The sequence below is a fragment of the Hirundo rustica genome, chromosome 6 (assembly GCF_015227805.2).
Source record: "Hirundo rustica isolate bHirRus1 chromosome 6, bHirRus1.pri.v3, whole genome shotgun sequence".
In the NCBI taxonomy this organism is placed as follows: Eukaryota; Metazoa; Chordata; class Aves; order Passeriformes; family Hirundinidae; genus Hirundo; species Hirundo rustica.
In genome coordinates this window covers 40,205,291-40,223,215 of record NC_053455.1, presented here as the reverse complement: position 1 = coordinate 40,223,215, position 17,925 = coordinate 40,205,291, and the positions used below count along the sequence as shown (strand labels likewise).

Sequence of the window (17,925 nt, the reverse complement as noted above, 5' to 3'; positions counted from 1 at the left end):
GCGGGCGCACCGCCCCGGCCCCCCCACGCCGCGCCCGCCGTGGTCTCTCCCGGAAGCGCCGCCATCTTGCAGAGCCGGCCCGAGGCGGCGCAGGGAGCGGAGCGGAGCGGGGCGCGGGCGGATCCCGGGGCAGGTGAGGGCGGCGCCGCCGGGAGGAGCTTGGGCCGCGCACGGCACGGCGGGGACGGCGCGGCAGGAACGGCGCGGCGCGGGGCCGAGCCGGGCCGAGGCGGCGGGAAGCGCGGTCTGTCTCGCGCAGGTAACGGCTCCTCGCCCCTTCTCCCCCGCTCCCCGGCGCTCCCGCCGCCGGGCCGCTCGTGCCGGGCCGAGGCGGCCGCCCCGCTCCCGCTCCCGCCCGCGAGGGAGCCGCCGCCGCCGCCCCGTGCGCGCCATCCCGGGGCGGTGCCGCCCCGCAGGGAGCCCCTCCGGGGCCGGAGGCTGCCGGGTGTCGTATCTGATCCGAGCGCTGACAGCGCTGCGGGCGGTGGCGGTGGCGGTGGCGCTGCGGGTGCGAGCTCGGCCCGCGGCGGCGGCGCCGCCATTCGGGGCGGGGGGGCTGCGGCGAGGCCGGGCGGACCCCGGGGCGGAGGAGCGGCTGCCCCGGGCTCGGCCGCCGTCAGCCTGCCGGGCCGGGCGCCCCGGGCACTTAGAGGAACCTGGGGTGCGGTTGCTGTTGTCGCTACGGTCGGGGTCTGTCCGTTGGAGCGGTGAAATGTGTGCTGGTGCGCCAGGGGGTGGAGGCGAGTCAGGCACATGAGAAGTACGAGCAGGGAAATTGGAGTTCAGCGCAGCGTGAGGATTTGCAGTCCTCAAGTATGACAAGGCCTGACAGACACTACTGGAATGAAGTAGGAAGAGGACTATGAAAACCAGGAGAGACGGAGCGTAAAATGGGTGATAAATACATGAAGAAGCAATAAAGGTTGATAACAGCATGCTTTTAAAATAGAACTGTTCCGAGAAGGAAGTTGAGAGGCAACCTTAGAATACGCTCCTTTAAATTCCTGAGGAATTGTGGCCCAGACATTTTCACCTTTAAGGCACGGGCATTCTCTTCTGCCAGAAGTTGTCGGGGAACATTTTTCAAGCATTGCAGCTTTCTCCTATGTCCTGCTTGAGTGTGGTCGTTGGGTGTGTTTCACCAGTTTGCTGGATTTAGAAAAGTATTTGGAGGGGATTTATATCGTGAAGCACAATGTCTTCTGGCTTACAAGAGTTTGCTTTTTCTAACTATCTTGAATTTGTATTTTTGTTTTTTGTGTATGTCTGTCCTTTCCGTCTTACTCTTTGTACCAGTGATCACAACATTTGCTCTCTCCTAGTCTCTTTTGTTGTCTCCTCTATTGTTTTTCTCTAGGTTAGTTCATCAGATAGATTTTACTGCACTGACTTGGCATTGCACAGCCATAATAAACCTATCACATTTTTATTTTTTTTTTTCCATTCCCCTTGGCTATGTTCTTGGGATCTCTGCATAAAATGAGATAGTATATCTTCCTGGAATTGTTTCTGGACCTAAGTCTTGGAGAAGCAGCATTGTTGGAAATACTGCTGCTGTGGTAGAGGTTTAAAATTAGTCCATATGTCTTTAGACTGAGCTGGGAAATGTTAGGGTGGGTGCAGCTTGCATCTAGCAGCTTAATATGTTCAGTTGCATTCCTGCTGATGAAGAGCCCCCAGGACAGGAGCATAAATCTTATATCTGCTCAGAGACATGGGTGCAAATGTATATACTACTAATATTCCTTAATAGGAATTTTTAAATATGGTGATATAAAGAATTGGTTTTTTCTTTAGGTGCTTAGTGTTCTCTTTCAGCCTCTGCTCACATTCAGAATTATTGGTGATACTTATTTTGGGAAGGTGTATGCTGTTCTGAGGAGTGTTTTCACCCCTTCCGAAAGATCGTTCTGGCACGGCTGTGCTTTTTCAGGATTTCCTTTCCCTGTCTAAGTTTCTAATGTTACATTGGAGAAAGATCAATGCAGGATCCTAACTGCTGGGTTACATGTTTTCCCTTTTGTATCTTTTTTTTTTTTTTTTTTTTTTAATAGGTAACATAATTGATCCTGGCCTAAGGACGTTCTGTTTACATGTAGAAAAAAGCAGGAACACAAGGTCTGTAGAAAAGCAGATGATTGAGAAGTGACTATTCTAAGGTCATGAACACTAAAACATGAAGATTTACGTGTTAGGTAGTTTTGTTTTGAAAGTGAATGACCTACAAAGTGAGAAGAACGTACCCATCTTTCACTATGGGGTAAAGAAATCCATGGCAGTACTACTGTGTGCTTACTGTATCCATGTTTCTGCTAGGCCTCCAAACCTTTATACACTTGTAGGATTATCTTTGCATGGTAGGGGGAAGGTTCTTTCACTTCTCCTACAAGTAGGGATTCTGAAAACATGCTCCCTGGAACTACTTCTTTAGAGGGGAAAGCAGGAAATGTGTCAGGATCATCAATATACAGCACTTGTCTATCTCATTAATAATAAATCCATACCTTGCCAAGTAACCTGTACATCAGTTGAAGAATCATTGGTTGAAACAAAATATGATGCTTTGAAATAAGGGAAATATTTATAATGTTGTGTAAATTTTCTTCTAAAATCACTAACAGTATCCTGAATTGGTTGAATTTCATAAAAGCTAGATGCTTATGTGATTCTTAAATATTTAGATTGCCTTTGAGTTAGGTAAGATTCTACCTGAAATCCAGTATCTAATTGAACTTACTGGGAAACTTTCTTGTGAGCAGGTTGCTCCTTAACTATTTCTTGCGTATTTTGCTTTAGATGTGTGGCTACTGCTTAGCAGTTACTGAGTCATCTGCCACGAATCTCTTCAGAATGCCCACTCTGATTTTTTTTCTTTAGTGCCTATTTTAGAGTAGGTGGGAAGTGAGACAGATTCTCATAGTTTTTGAGATTTCCTGGTTATTAGTCTTTAGCACTGAGATCCAAGAGCCCATTGTTCTGGCTGTTGAACTGGAGACTCTTCGTAAGCGAGTATGTCCAGTTTTCTAAGCCATAATGTGAGTTTGGTTACTGAGGCAGCTTCAATAGTGAAGTGGACTCAGATCTGTATTTCTGCTTTCTTATTCTTCAGTCTTGCCATGAATGTCTGAAATGTTTTATTTTGATCTGGGCATGGTTAGTATTGCTTGTCCTTCAAGACTATGTGCAGAGTTATTCACTGCTGTGGTAACTGCCTTCAGGGAAGAAGAAGGTATGATTTTTATCCATTGATCAAGTATTTGTCAGGAGAAAAAAGCAGTGTAGAAGAAAAGAAGACTGAAATATTTCAGTATTTATTAGAATGGGAACTGTAAATTGAGAAAAGTTATCTAGGGCCTCTAATGGGTATTTCTCCAAGTATCACAGCACAGGAGCTTGAGTGGTGATCCTGTTACAAGATTTCTTGAGGCAAGAGAGATTATCTTGATTGGAAGAAGTAACCAGTAGTTTTACTGCCCTTCCAGTCATCAGTGATGCTTGTTATACAAATAAATGCAAGAATGTAAGATACCACATTTTCTGCTATCACTCTGCAACCTATTTTACAAAGATGCCAAGGCACTTCATGTTTGGGATATAAGAATGAAAAGGGAGAGCTTTAGCATTCACACTTCAAGAGGAGGTTTCCCAGACATCAACTGAACATCATCTTGTTTGCACCTGATGTGAGACTCAAGCAAGTAGAACTAAAATACATGTTGGGTCGAAGCTGCAGTGCCAGTTAGTCTGCAAGTGCTTTGCTGTAGGGAGGAACAGCTCACGAGTCTGAACGGTGATGGACAGAGCAGGCTTATTTGTGTGACAGCAATACAGTGCAGCACAGCCATCATCCCAAGGAAAGGAAGTCATCTTTGACATCTTGAGTAGCTTCAAACTTCCAGCTGTCTTAGCTCTGTGCTAAAGAAAATGCATCATTGCTAGCTGAATTCAGGATGAGCAATGAGCAACTAGATGGCTGAACAGAAATCTTCAGTAGTTTCCAACTCTTAGTGAAGAATTTCAGTTTAGATGGTGCAGCTTGTGTCACAGGTCTATGTAAGTGAAAGCCTTATGCCAGAAGAGGACTCCTTGTCCACAAGCTGTCTTGTCTGTCCCAAGTATGCATGTTACCCGTGTCTCTTCAGTATACTTAGTAGCATGGTCTGTCTTTTTGTTTTGTTTTTAGAAAAGGTGTGCTGGCTTACAGGCTGCTCTGTTAGAGGCAGAGTATTAGTGGCAAACTAACAAACTGCAAGTTTTGGTCATGAGTCATCACCAATTTAGAGTAGATTTATAATTGATTAAGGGCTTGGCTTCCAGTGGTAAACTCCCAGGTATATTTAAGATTATGTAAACTGGGCTTAAAACCATATTGCTCTGGGATTTTTACATTGGTTTGACTAAATTGCTTGTAATATAGCATGGAATAACTAGCTTGAGTATTGCTGAAATCCATGCAAATGAGCAGGCAGTTTGGATTCTTTGTCCTTTTGAGCAGCACACCTCAAGGAGATTTTGAATGAGCATGTGGATGAGAGGATGGGTTTGTTGAATATCTGGTGTCATGCTGCTGTGATATCTGGCAGGCCTTCCTTTGCAGAGCATTTTTTTTTTTTACTACTTGTATGCTCTGTATTCTCTCAGAACTGAATGCTCTCCCAATTCAGCCAGGTGACTGTCTTACACTGTTTTTACTTTAAATTAATTCGAGTTTTTCAGGACCTTGGCTTGTTTTTTATGCCACTGTCAAAACTGTTCTTTCAAGTAGCTTTCACTTCTGTCTGTGGGCTGTTTTGTACTGTACCTTTCATAAAAATAATGTCGTCGTTATCCACTAGATTTCAGTATTTCACATGTCAGAGTAAAACTGTTGTCCTTCAAACTTCTTATCACTTAGAATTCAGGCTTTCACTGAACCCTTGCATATTCTTCACTATTTTTGTCCCAAACTATGTCGTTCAAAAGATATTCCAATATAGGCATGCAATCCAGACATTTTTTTAGACTCTGTTGGAAAGGGAATATTCATGTCTGCTTTTTCCAATGCAGAGGAGTTTGTAATTCAAGTCAGGCACTTAGCAGACAATGTCCAAGTCTACATACAAAAACGATAGCATCTTTCTTAATATATGTAGAGATTTGCAGGATGGACACCAGGCATCTTATTATCTCTACAAAATCTTAAAAGATAGAGTTTTGATAACCGTTTCTTCAGAGGCAATGAAATATTGATCTTTCAGGAAGAGAGAATGTATTTTGAACATCACATCTAGTTTTGTGTAGGCACAATACAGTGTAGAAGTAATTCTCTAATTCTTTGGTTTGTATTCCAAAGCAGAGCACCATCTGAAAATATTTTTTGCTTACTTACCTGTATTTCTTTGTTATTTGTCTTCAAAATTTTTCTGTTCTCCATTTAAAATTCTGAACTAAAAAGTACTTGGATGACAGGTCAACTTAGTGATGAGTTGTATTTCTTTGTTGGTTGTTTTTTCTTGCACATGATTGTTCAATGACTGTGCAGTTTGTAGCACAATTGAGCACAAGTTGAAATAGTAAAAATTCCTTGTGCAGTCCTAAGTGACATTAGAAGTTATACCTTTGAAAATTTCAATGTGCAAGATCTTTTGGGGGAAGAAAAAGGATTGTATATTTACTTTTCTCAAGAGGTTTTTACTGCTGAGAAATTAATGATTATATGCATTGAAGACTTAGGAGAAGTTAAGTGAGAATATTCTAGTATTTATGGGCTAAAACCACCCATGTTACACTCTGGATTATGCATTCAGTGCCAGAATTTGATCACTATCAGAGATGGGCTGTAGGTGGTACTGTCTGTATTTCACAGTGTGGAAACTGCTATGACACTAGTTTTCTGATGCAGAATTTGCTTTTTAATTTCTTTGGGTTTAAAACTATTTTTTTCATTTAATTCAAGATAAAGTTTAATAGGTATTTCCTGGGGAGCAAGATAGGATACACATTCTTGATCCTTTTTTGTAGGGAATATAATTCAGGCTGTACGTAGGTGTGGGGCTAATTCTGTGTATGCTGTTGTCTTCCTGAATTTGCAGGGAGCCTAAACCATTACTAAGTAGTGAGAAACTTGAAAAAATATCAGGATTGTTGGTTTGAATGCCAGCACTTTTGTATCTACCTGCACATGACATTAACAAAGCTGCCTGACTAGTGTGCTTTTCTGAGTTCTGAATTGGCTGCTGCATTCCTGATACAGCTGGAAGTTGCAGTTTCCACTTACTTGTGTGAAAGAATTTTTCTGGTAGCTCCTGTAAGGTAGTTTGGTATCACCACATAAATGTGGGATACATCAAGGCGAAGCAATAGACAGCAGCACGCAGTAATAAATCTCTCATTTTAAAATGATGCTTTTTTATATGAATGAAGCTGCTTTTGAGTTTGCAAACTGTTTTACTTTTGTAGTAAAAAAGAAATAGGCTGTGCCAGGTGTTTAAAGTTTGGGAGTGTTTTATATGAAGACCTAGAGATTTGAATTTCAATTACACTTCCTCTGCTCTTTCCACTCTAGAATGTGAAAGGGGTGGGCTGGGTGGAGAGAGAAGAGGGTGCTGCATAGAAGTGCATCTCTTCTGGTTTTAAGAATGCATAGGAAAAGGTTAATGTTTAAGCACTGGCAAAAAGGACTACAGGGAAAGCAGACAAGAAACAACAGGTCACCATAGTAATTAGTATCAACCAATGAGAAAGGTCATGCTTCCTGGTCTAGGACAATACTTGAAAAGGGAGAAGGGTTTAAAAAGATTCCTGTAATTCAATTTGGGCTGGAAGGGGGAGAAGGTCAGACCAGGAACTTTATACATAGATGTGTGTGTCCAAGAGCAACAAGGAAGACTTTACTAGTTCAGTAGTTCTTGAAATGCTGGTGGATGTGGGGATTTCCTGGGAGGAAGATTTTTGTCTCATTTCTGAGTTGCTGCCCAGATTTTGTTGGTGAACTGTGTTAGATGTTTGTGCACTATAAGGTGGACACAAGCAAAGTGGAGTTGGATTTCATTTTGAAACAGTGACTCCTTTAGAGTTTGTGCACTTTAATCCTTTTCTTTCGGTGCATGGTGTGACAGTGAATAAGGGTGTGCGTGTGTAAAGGAACTTGTCTTAGCAATGGTCTCTTTCAGAGACCATGTATGGGTAAAGCAGTTCGGCTGGTTCAGCTCCTGCTCCTCCCTCTCGGGGAGCTGAGCAGAATCTCTTCTGCTGAAAGGGTTGTTCCACTTTCTGCTTTCTGTATTTGTCCAGCAGAGCACACTGGCTCACCGGGCAGTGTGGCTGGTCTGGTGGGCATTCACTGAGCAGAATTGAAAGCCAGGGCTTGCAGTCTCTATTACCTGTCTGTCTGCCTGCCTCTGGGGATGACCGGTGTTCCAAGTGAAAGGTGATCTGTTGTGCATGTTGTCTTTTTTGTAAAATGCAGTTCATCCAAATTTGGGAGTCTAGGGACTGGAAATGGAGGAGTTGTCTTGCAGGGACAGTTTGTAGTGGGTGGCAGTGGCATCAGAAAGACACAGATTTAACCTCCAAAAGAGCTTCTGTCTTCTGGGATGAAGATTTTAATCTCCCTTCCTGCTTTGGGGAGTGATTAGCCAAGGCCTGTATCCTTCCATAAAAGGTCTGTTGTCACTGTCTGCCTTGAAGATTAATGAAAGCTAGATCCTGTCCTGGGAGATCTGAGTGCTGTCTTTGCTTGTTATGGGCAATTGGGATTAATGAGGAGCTAGACCCTGGCGTGCCTAGTTTGGAATCAGGGGTTGGTGTTCAGGGATGGGGCTTGTAGGAAATACCTTGTTAGGAACGGCTGGAAACTTGCAGCTAAGACTTCCCTGACTGTGTGCTTGCGTAAACTCTGTATTAAGGCCCTGCACATATTGGGATGACTATTCACAATTGCTTTTTTAAAATACTAGATCAGATGAACAAACAGTGCAGAAAGTCTGTTAGCTGCTACACTGTAGTAAACTGTTGATACAATCTTATTTGTGTAGCAGGAAGGTGCTCAAAATAGTGGCAGCAGTTGAATTCGCCATTAACTGTGGCAATAATTTTTTGAGAGGGAGAAAGAGGGCAATTGTTTTTAGGGTAGCTCTTCTGAATTTTAAGAAATACTGTCTCCTTAAAAATTCTGCTGTTTTTGAATATCTATACAAATAGGCATCAGCCTTTTGTTTCTGAATTTGAGAGATGAAAACATTGTTTCAGTTGTGGAATTGATTTTATCCGGAGTCTGCCTTTTTTTCTTGAGGACCATGTTCCATAAACTCTGTCTGAATTATTTTTCTTTCCTGCCACTGCAGTGTTCTCAGTGTATTTCCTCCTGAGAAAGCTGTATATCTCTTGCATTTGGAAAGGTGTTTTGGAGGCAAATTGGTGGATCTCAGCTGCCTGGCAAAATCTGGGTTGTACTGATGTCTGCAGGCAGGGACCTGTGATTGATGTGTGACAGAGGGTGTCATCTTCTTGACCTGGTTGAACTCAAGGAACTTAGTTGTGTGGCTGTTTTCTGATCATTCTGATTAATGGGGACACACTGCAGTAGTTTCTTCCATCTTTGTGTGGAAAACCTATGGAATTTGTTGTAAATATGCAGCCTGTGGAATGTTAAGCTTGTTACTTGAAGTGTCTTGGTATTTTGCCTAATTCTGGGATCCTCTGCTAGAATTAAGCCCTCTGCCCGTCTGTCTTCCCACTTTTCCACTTGCCGACTCCTTAGCTGACAACCTTTCATTTATATTAGTTACCAATTAAAAGCAAATCTTGGTACTGTTTGAAGCCAGTGATTGGAGTTTTATAATTCCTCAGCTATCAAGTGCTTTCTTGTAGCATACTCAGCTTTTCCTCCAAGTAGTCTTGGAGCAGGAATATGATTACGCAGTTTCAAAGGCCTCTTGCATGTTTAAAATTCTGTGTGTCTTTTCTGTGAAAAATGCCATGATAAATGGATAGAACTCTGAATTAATAATAAATATATGTGCACCAAGGGCATTTGAGTAGTAGAATGGCACTGGGGAATTTCAGTCATACCATTTTGTTAGACTCTTCCTAAAGGCAATATATGAGAAAGTGACATTGTTCAGAGCTAAGCCAAGCTGTCAAGACAGGAAATCTTGTTTGCTGTGTATGCTTTTGTGTTTAAGGGAGAATACCAAATAATCCATTCTATCTTGACTGTCTTGCCCTGTCTGCGGAAAAGGTTTAGTCAGGGTGGGAGACAAATTAACTTTTGTCTGATGTCCTTTGAAGGTACTGAAATTCCACAGGGAGGTGTAATTTGAATTAAGTCCAGGGTGCATTTCAAATTGATGAAACTTAAAACTGCTATTGTAAAGTTATTACAGGTATTAAACTCCAGGAAGAATAAACGAAAGTTAGAAAACATTTACTCGTGATGTTAAGAAGTTAAATCATACTGTTTAATCAAGAATACGGAGTGACATGTCTCTAATATCTGAGGTGGTCCACTGACAAAGAAATGGAATGGTGAAGATGATTATATGGAAGGACATGTACATAGTTCTTACAAGCGTAGGGTTTTCTTAACAGAAGTGGTGGAAGCCTTATTTATCACTCAAAGCCTTTAAAAAGGATCAATCAGGAGTGATTTAACTGTGTGAAATTCAGTACCTAAATCTGATGATCTAGTTCCATGAGTAATTTAAATGAACGTCTGCCAGTACTGCTCTGAAAGAGGTGTGTGCCATTTTTCATGCATTTTCCCTTTCTCTTGTGCTACCAGGAACATGTGCGGTTGTGCAGTGAATTATATCTAGGAGCATGTCTGGGTTTAAACTATTATTTTCCTGTTGGTGGTGGTGGATAAGATCACGCCTTGACCCTTTCCTTTCCCAGGCTTGTTACACAGAAGTGGGGATGGGCAGCTGGTGGGAAGAGTTGTGCACTATTCTTTTGGCAAGAGCACCAGCTTAAACAGGATCTGTAGCAGGAGTATCTCAATCTATTCCTTTGTATTTTTTCCCTATTTCTGTTGAATGTTTATGGAGAGCTCATATCCAGTCTTCTCAGTTTTATAACCTGAAAATATTAGTGAGAATTGTTTGCCTGTGTTGCCTGCTGGGGCACATAAGAGTTTGGTTCTAGACAGGGAAGTCCTAAATGTTGTCTTAACGTACTTCTTAATGAATGCAGTATTTGGTACGTGCTGTGTTTGATGCTACTCTACGGAAAGTCTGCTGTTCATTTGGGAAGAAATTGATGAGCTTTTCAGATATGAGGACAGAGAGAAAATTATGTGCCACACAGACTGTAAGGTTTTGGAAGTATAAGGTGCCCCCAGAATCTAGGCATGAGGTATAGAGAATCCAGAGAGATACTTATTTTATGTCCGTTCTGCATGGTTATGCAGCCAAAGTTCTTATAGCACTTGTTTTTGCCATAAAGTTCATGGAGTCTCTTTCTGCTAGCCCTGGAAAACTCCTAGCAGTGTCACGGTGTGCCTTCAGTAAAAGTGAATGGAAATGAATCGATGGATTAAGTGTGTGAGTGAAGAACATCTGAAAATACACACATAAGTCTTCAAGCAAGTACTGACCCTCTAGCTCTTGGCAAAGTACCTTGACACTTTTGATCCTTCTCCACACATCCAGCATTACGTTTGTGATTGGTAGTCACACAAAAATGATGCTTCATGGCATGTGTTCATGTATTCATGTGTTTTCAGTAGATCATAAATTAATGCAGATTTTTTTTAATACAGGTTTTCTGTATTTTTTACAGTTGTGTGTTTCAGATACCATATAAAGATACCAAAGAGGGGAGTAAATGTTGCAAAAAAAGAAATCAAAGTATATACAAATTATGACAAATGAAAAAGCTTCAGAGATCTGGACTAGAAGCTTAGGAAGAACCGCTTTGCAGTGAAGTGGTTACATTTTATTAAATTTGTGTTTTAGAGCAAAGGTGAGACATTCCTAAGTTAATATTTTCACAGCAATGCCAGCACTTGCCTCTGATGGAGAAAAAAATACTGTGAAATATATTTTAAGGCTTCAGCTCTATACACCCAATATTAAATCTCCTCAAGTATTAATGAAAATTATTTGCTGTTAAAAGTGATTTGAATCAATATTCATTGCTCATAATAGAGCAGTAACTCCAGTTCTTTGCAGATGTAAATGGGTGTAATTTGAATCCATTTACTTCTGCAAAGGATTTACCGTGTGCCTGTTACAAAATGAAGATAAAAATAATTGAGCATATTTTTACTCTTTGGTTTGCAGGCGTGGCAATGGCAGATTCTGCACGGTAGAGTTCATGGCAAGTATTTGTCTAATATAAGCCAAGCAAGACACATACAAGCTTCAGGTAAATCAGTCTTTCTTAGCTGTGCTTCTTTGAAATAAAATAAAGACGTTTATACGTCAATATTTTGCAAATACAGAATTTCAGACTTGCTCAGAATTTTGTATAGAGTTCAATTCTGATCTTTCAAAATTGGAACACCTCAAAATTATTTTCCTCCTGAAGCTAGCAGTAGATGCTGGAAACAGCCATGTACACTGTGTCCTCCTTTGACATTTTAGGTGTGGTAATACAGAATAGTGATTGCATTTCAAGATCTTTGTGAGGGACCTGCAGATCATCCTTATTCTCTGTTTGGTTTTGAATCTATTCCCTTTTATAGAGTCAGAAAAAAGGTGTGTAAGTATCTTGAATTTTTAACACAGCCATGCAAGCTGTGTCTGTCTAAACATTGTGCAGGGCTGGTTTCCCCATTGAGATATTTTTATCTTGCCTTTAAAGATAGGTAAGTCGAAAGGGTTCATGTTTGGATCTTGTGGCTGAGATGGATGAGATTGTTAAAGTTCAGTTGCTTCCAGGAGTAAGCTTAGTGGTGGTTAGACTGAGAATATTGTTTGTGTTCACTAAGACTCAATCTTTTACCCAAAAGAAGACCAAACTCTGCTGTATGTGACAGGTCTTCCTGTGGCATGTAAAGTCTTCATAAAGCAAAACATGAATGCAGGCTTTCTGACCTGTATTCAAAAAGCAAATGAAATCTTGCTTTAGTTTCTACCTTCTCTATTTGCAACTCCTTGTATATTTTGAGAGTCCCTTAACACCAAAATCTGGAGAGAGGTAGCAAGCTAAAATCTTTTGTTGGTTAGATACTTTGGATTTTATAAACAGACAGATGTTTTGTGGATTTTTTTTTTTTTTTTTTTTTTTTTGTGAAGTTGTTTACGAGGTTTTCAACTGAGATGCAGCTATAACAATGTGATGACACTCCTGACTCTGATTAAATACGTTCTGTTACTAGTTTTCAAAATACCTTTTCACAAAGAACTAAGATTATTATTACTTTTTTCTTGGTACATATTTGTCTATATTGTACAAATGGAAACTCTTAGGACTGAAAGGTTACTATTCAGCCACATAGTTAATAATAGAAGTCATGTTTTCTAAGCCCCAGTCCCACGTTTTCAACAGTAGATCATAGGATTGGTTTGTATTGTTCAAGTGTGTCTTTGACACTTTCACTTAGAATTGTAAGACTTAATGATCAATCTTGGAAGTGTTTGGCCTGTAAATGCTGACTGCACATGGAACAAACATTACAAATATGATCATCATCCCAAATCTTAAGTATTTTATGATTTCCTGGTTAGAGTAACTTGAAGCATAGCATTTTAATTGTTTTCCTGTCTTTTTGTCTTTACCTGCAGTGGTCCCAAAATGTGCTTCTCTTCTATTCCTCATTCTGTTCTTCCTATTACATCTGTAGTTGAAAAAACTTACATTCTTATAGTAGAACATACTGTCATGAGCAATTCAACTTACGAACTGTATAGTTTGTCTGCTACCCTGTATACCCCCTAGTATTTGTGCTGGCAGCACTGAGAAAAACAGTATTTGACATTTGTCTGCCAAAATAAATTGAGCAGGCGCAGTGACTGAGCTGTGGCCTCACATTGAACAAGTAGCTTCTGGTGCTGAGAGGTTTGGGTGGTGTAAAGATTGCAGTAGAAGGGCACTTCTCTGATAAAAAAAGTACATCTCCTTCTCTGGTAAGGTTTTTATACCATAAGAGTTTCCCCTTGCTAACTCTGTTGTGTTGTTGCCTCATTAGTAAGGGGTGCTGCAAAGGGACGCTTTCTGTGGGTTGTGGCCTGAGCTGTGCAGGGATTGAAACTTCCTCTGGTTTGTGTAGGATTCTCGGTTTGGTTCGTAATCTGTGTAGTGCACTTCCTCCATCACTCTTTGATGCATCATTATCTCCCTCCTGTACTTCTTCCAAAGAATGAGTTCTTTCTATATTTTCAAATTTTCATTATTGGTCAAATGGGTTCCTGAAAGTATGTAAACCTGTAGTGAGTCCAGGCTGAATACTGATTTATGTGAGAGACTATTGACGCCAGGATGTATCTGAGGTTGAGCTATGTGGTCTGTTTGATCTGTTGGCCTCTTTAATTGCCAGTGGTAACCTTGACATCCCATAAATATTAGTTCCTGGAAAGTGTAATGAGAAATCAGAACTAGCTGGTCTAGACAAAGTGCTGACTGTGACAGTAATTTCATTGATCAGAATCCATTAAATGATCTGATATTCTCTTAGATGGTCCGGGCTGCTGGTGAGACAGAAGTTTTACCACTTAGTAGAAAAGCTGTATTACTAGATTTATTGGGCTCATATCCTTTGTACTTAGTGGATAGAGCCACTTGTTTTCATTACCAACTGCAGTTCTATTTATATTATATTGCATATCAAAAGTTGCAACTGTTCATCAGTGAGAGAATATTTTGTCACCTTTAGATCTGGCAGGGCCGTTAAATCTAAGCGTTAAACCTTTGTTTTTCTACATGGAGTACTCAGATAGTCAGTAGTTCTTCCCAGCTTTGTGCAGTAGTTGAAAGTGACAACTGCACTTGGCTGCAACCTTAGTCAAGGGACAACTTCAGGAAAATTTTTATAAAAGGTGTGATGAGAGGTCTGAATTTACCCAATTAATTGTTTTGCTGACCGCACTAGGAGCATTCATGCAGCTATGAAAACAGTTGGCTATCAGCATCAAATGCTGGCTGGGGAGAACCTGCTTTGCACAAGAGCTTACTGCCCCATCAGTCAATTACAGAGGTGATTATGCTGTGCACATGGCTACCAGCACTCTGCTGGTATGTATGTGTAAACCTTAGTCTGAGGGATCCAAGACCCAGTGTTTCCTGAGAAGAAACACAGCTGTCAGATTCTTTGGCCTTTGGGCCAGGTTTGTCTGATGTAGAAACTTGGATAAATTATTCAGTGTATTTATGTTCTGCATGCAATTAAGTAAACCATGCTAAAACGATTTGTGATTTAAGAGCACTCTCCCAGGCTTTCTACAGGTGATTGTCAGATTTGCTGCTTGTTTTTTGAAGTTCTTATTGTCCTGGATTTTGCCTTTGATTCAGTGAAGTGTATATTTTTTCCCAAAGGTATCCAAGAATTATGGGTTCCTCTGGCTATGTTAGTTGCACGTTTGGTTTCTTTGAAGTTTTTTTTGATTAATTCAGTTACATGTGTGAAGATTTTCTTTTTAACATCAAAAAGTTGTTTATATAGATATTCTTAAGTAACCACAAGATCAAGTACCTGTGTATTTAATTTTTTTTTTCTGAAAGCTGATTATCAAACAGTGTAACTTAACATATAAGCAAAAAAATTATGTTTATGTTTTGAAGACATTAGAAGTTAGGCATGAAGAAGGTCTGTTAGCAGGAATCTGAGGCCATTTTTTTGGCCATAAACAAATATTTTGTGATTAAACTTCAGAAAAGCAGAGGAATCTGGCTGAGGTGGAAGAAGTGTCTCAAAGTAACATTTGCCTCAATCATTACTTGGAGCTTCATAATCTAGAATGTTGTTGTGGAACAGAACAAAAATAAAGATGTAAAGTGTTCCCTAAACAATAATCAGTTTTGAGTAATATTCTAGGAAAGAAAAATTCATAATTTTGAAAATGCATGTTTCATACAACTGTGTTATGCTTGTCAGGATTCACAGATTGGGTTTTGTTGTCAATGAATATTATAAGAAAATTAATTTTGTTCTTGTGTTTAGGATTTTTTTTTCCTTTAGAGGCTTTAGTAAATAAAAATTGAACAAATAGGAAGAATTTAGAATTGAAAATTCTCAAGAGATCTCCCTTTGAAAAACAGGGCATGTGATAGATAACCAAGTATATTACATGGCAAGTTAGAAGAGGATGTGGCTTGCCTATTCTCACATACTAAAAAAAATACAGAACAAAGGTTAAGTAGGGGCCTGCAAAACAGTCAAAATGTGGGAGCTCAGACAGCCTTGTGTAATTCTTCTCCTTGTTGGTGGATGCAGTTTTTAGTTTGGTAACTATAGATAAGTGAATAGATTTGGATTTTCTGTAAAATACTGCTAGACTGATATGAGTGTAGTTCTTTAAAATGACCCAGGAGGAGGCAGAGAAGAAATTATTTGAGGGGGAAAAAAAGTCAAGAAACCTAGCAAATAAAAAAGTCCAAGTTTGTTTTTAAATATGGACTAGCTTGTGTTGAGAGTCTGTTACTGAGTTTGCAATGAGAGAACTCTGAATGATGAAGTAGAATTCCCTATTTATGAGGTGCTAGTACAGAAAATCTGTATGGTTCCTGGCTGACGATTTGTTTATGATGTAGAAATAGCATTTTTTCCTTGTGTTGTTCAATCCTATGTTCCCTATTTCAGTGCTTTTTGATACATTTCCATTTATGCAGTCACACATTAGAGTACCCCTCTGCAGGTTCATGGTCATCTCTTAGTGCTGCAGCTGTCAAAATAATGTCAAATAGGGGTTTAGGATTGTGGCTACTGCTGTTGGTAGCTGCTTCTGTTGTGACAGCCAAAAAGCCAGATAGGTGGCATAAATCCACTGGACATTGCTAGGAAGCTCTAAGACTCCTGTTTTCAGCCATGTTGTGTTTGCAGTCCATTTTCATGCACCCTTTCATTTACCCTGATTATTTGAAATATGCAACTTCAGTTTTGACTCTTGTTTAGGGTTCTACCACCTCATGATGACTTCTGTTATTAGAAATATGCTTCGCTTTTCCAGTCCTCAGTGCTTTAGCAGGTAGAGTTCATGTAATGATTGTTATTTTCTGATGTTAACTCTGGGGTCCTCAATGTGTGTTTTTCCTTATCTTTTAGAGTGAAGACTGGAACGGCTGGAGGGAGGTGCGTAGCTGCAGGTATGAACCAACTAAAGCTTGTATCCCTCAGTTGTGTAGTAGAGCTTCCTTTCAAAGGTTTAGAGAGATGTTGTTTTTACATTCAGTGATGAAAGCAGTCATTTTCCAGTGCAGTGAGCAGTGCTCCCTGAACCTTAAACTCTGCAGTTTCCTGCCTTTGTACTGCCAGAGGGGGTTGGGAGTGTTAACAGTTCAGGACTGTGAATACTGAGTCAGTAGACCTCTTTAACTCCATCTATAATTTAATAATTTTAGAAACATAACTGCAAAGTAGAAATGCATGTCTTCTCACAGTCATTTCCTGACCAGAACAAATCTGCAGTATTCTGTAGTACATTAAACCCTAAAGGTGAGTATTAGTGGAACAATCCCTTCTGGGCTGAGACAGATTTGGTTATGTGCAGCAGAGCAGGAACATAGTCTAGCATGAAAATGCATGGAGTCAAATGTGAGAATCTTTTGGTGCAGTTTTCTTAGTGCTAGAAGTCCAGTAAGGGTGTAGTTTCATGGGATAGCAGAGAGAACTGCCCCTTCTCAGTTTCCAGCTGAGAGTTTAGTGCTGTGTGCATTAGTTATGTTTGGTTCTCATGGTAGCTTGCGTTATAGACGGAGTCTGCTTGTCAACCCAGTGAAAAGCTCTTCTGTGATCTAGTTGTTTCTCTGGTTTAGGAAGTTGGAATGATTTACTGTGTGGCCAGAGGAGTACAAAAGAACATATCAGGCTGTTTGTACTGTGCAACTCAAGAGTTTCTTCACTTCTGAGACAATTGACCTTAACTGCTGTGTTAAGTAACATTACCAGTATCACCACAACCAAAGTTTGGTAATTTTTGTTCTTCCAATGAATTACCTCTGCTAGGGCAGAAATATTAAAGGTGTGCTTTGGTCTGCAGACAGCGAGGGAGAATTGAGTTTTTATATTGTCTTGAGGAAAGATTTGTTTTCTGCTATGAACAGACATTTGCTACAGTTTACATAAATACATTGGGAGGGATTTAGTTGTGTCTATATCAGAAAGAAAAACAAATTTGTCTTTAAAGTGCAGGATATCCTGTTTCTCCATATGTTACTCATCAGAATAAAAAGATCTAAAGTTGGTTTAAGAAATCCAGGAACACCTTCATTTTCAAGTGTTTTTTTTTAGAGAATTGGTGATTGACCTCTGTGTCTGGAAGTATCAGTTTAAGGGCATTTGTCTCCATGCATTGTGTGGGTTGCAACACTCAACCTCTTTTCTAATGACTGGAGCTCTGTACTTTGTGCTTCCTGCTCCTTTCCTGTCCATTAGGACCATACAGAAGATTGGAAAGAGAGAGTACTGATCATTATGTTTGTGGCCTTTTTTTTTTCCTGAAGAATTTGCATCTTTTGAGATAGACTATACTGATTAGGTCTAGTTTTTCAAACTCATGGGATTCTGCAATTGCAAAACCCAGGTCCAGAATTAGTATTTAAATAACAAAACAATCAGATTATTTAAATAGCGAGATAATCACCAAGTTTCTGGTTGATGGAAAATAAGTCCTTTGATTTGGTGCAAGATCTGTGGCTTCTCATCTTAAGAGCAAAATAAAGTGGAATTCATCTGCCTAAATGTGAATAAGAACGGTGCCCAAATGGAAGAGGATGGAGTCTCTTCTTGTACATCTACTAATGGTAGATAAAATTGTTTGTATATGTCCCAGTATGAAATGGCTCATC

At 40.2% G+C, this 17,925-nt stretch overlaps 1 protein-coding gene across 13 annotated transcripts in view; it reads left to right on the top strand.

Annotated features, from left to right (window-relative positions):
• Positions 1 to 62: 62 nt before the first annotated feature.
• Positions 63 to 17,925, top strand: part of CELF1 (CUGBP Elav-like family member 1) — a 61,905-nt gene continuing 44,042 nt past the window's right edge. For 8 of the 13 annotated variants that reach the window (XM_040066674.2, XM_040066673.2, XM_040066670.2 and 5 more), the window contains exons 1-2: positions 63 to 133; positions 16,184 to 16,224. The gene's annotated coding sequence lies outside the window, so the exon portion shown is untranslated. Of the gene's footprint in view, positions 134 to 226; positions 260 to 11,284; positions 11,350 to 16,183; positions 16,225 to 17,925 lie in introns of those variants that run through there. The other 5 variants (XM_040066666.2, XM_040066676.1, XM_040066675.1 and 2 more) reach the window with 5 other exon arrangements.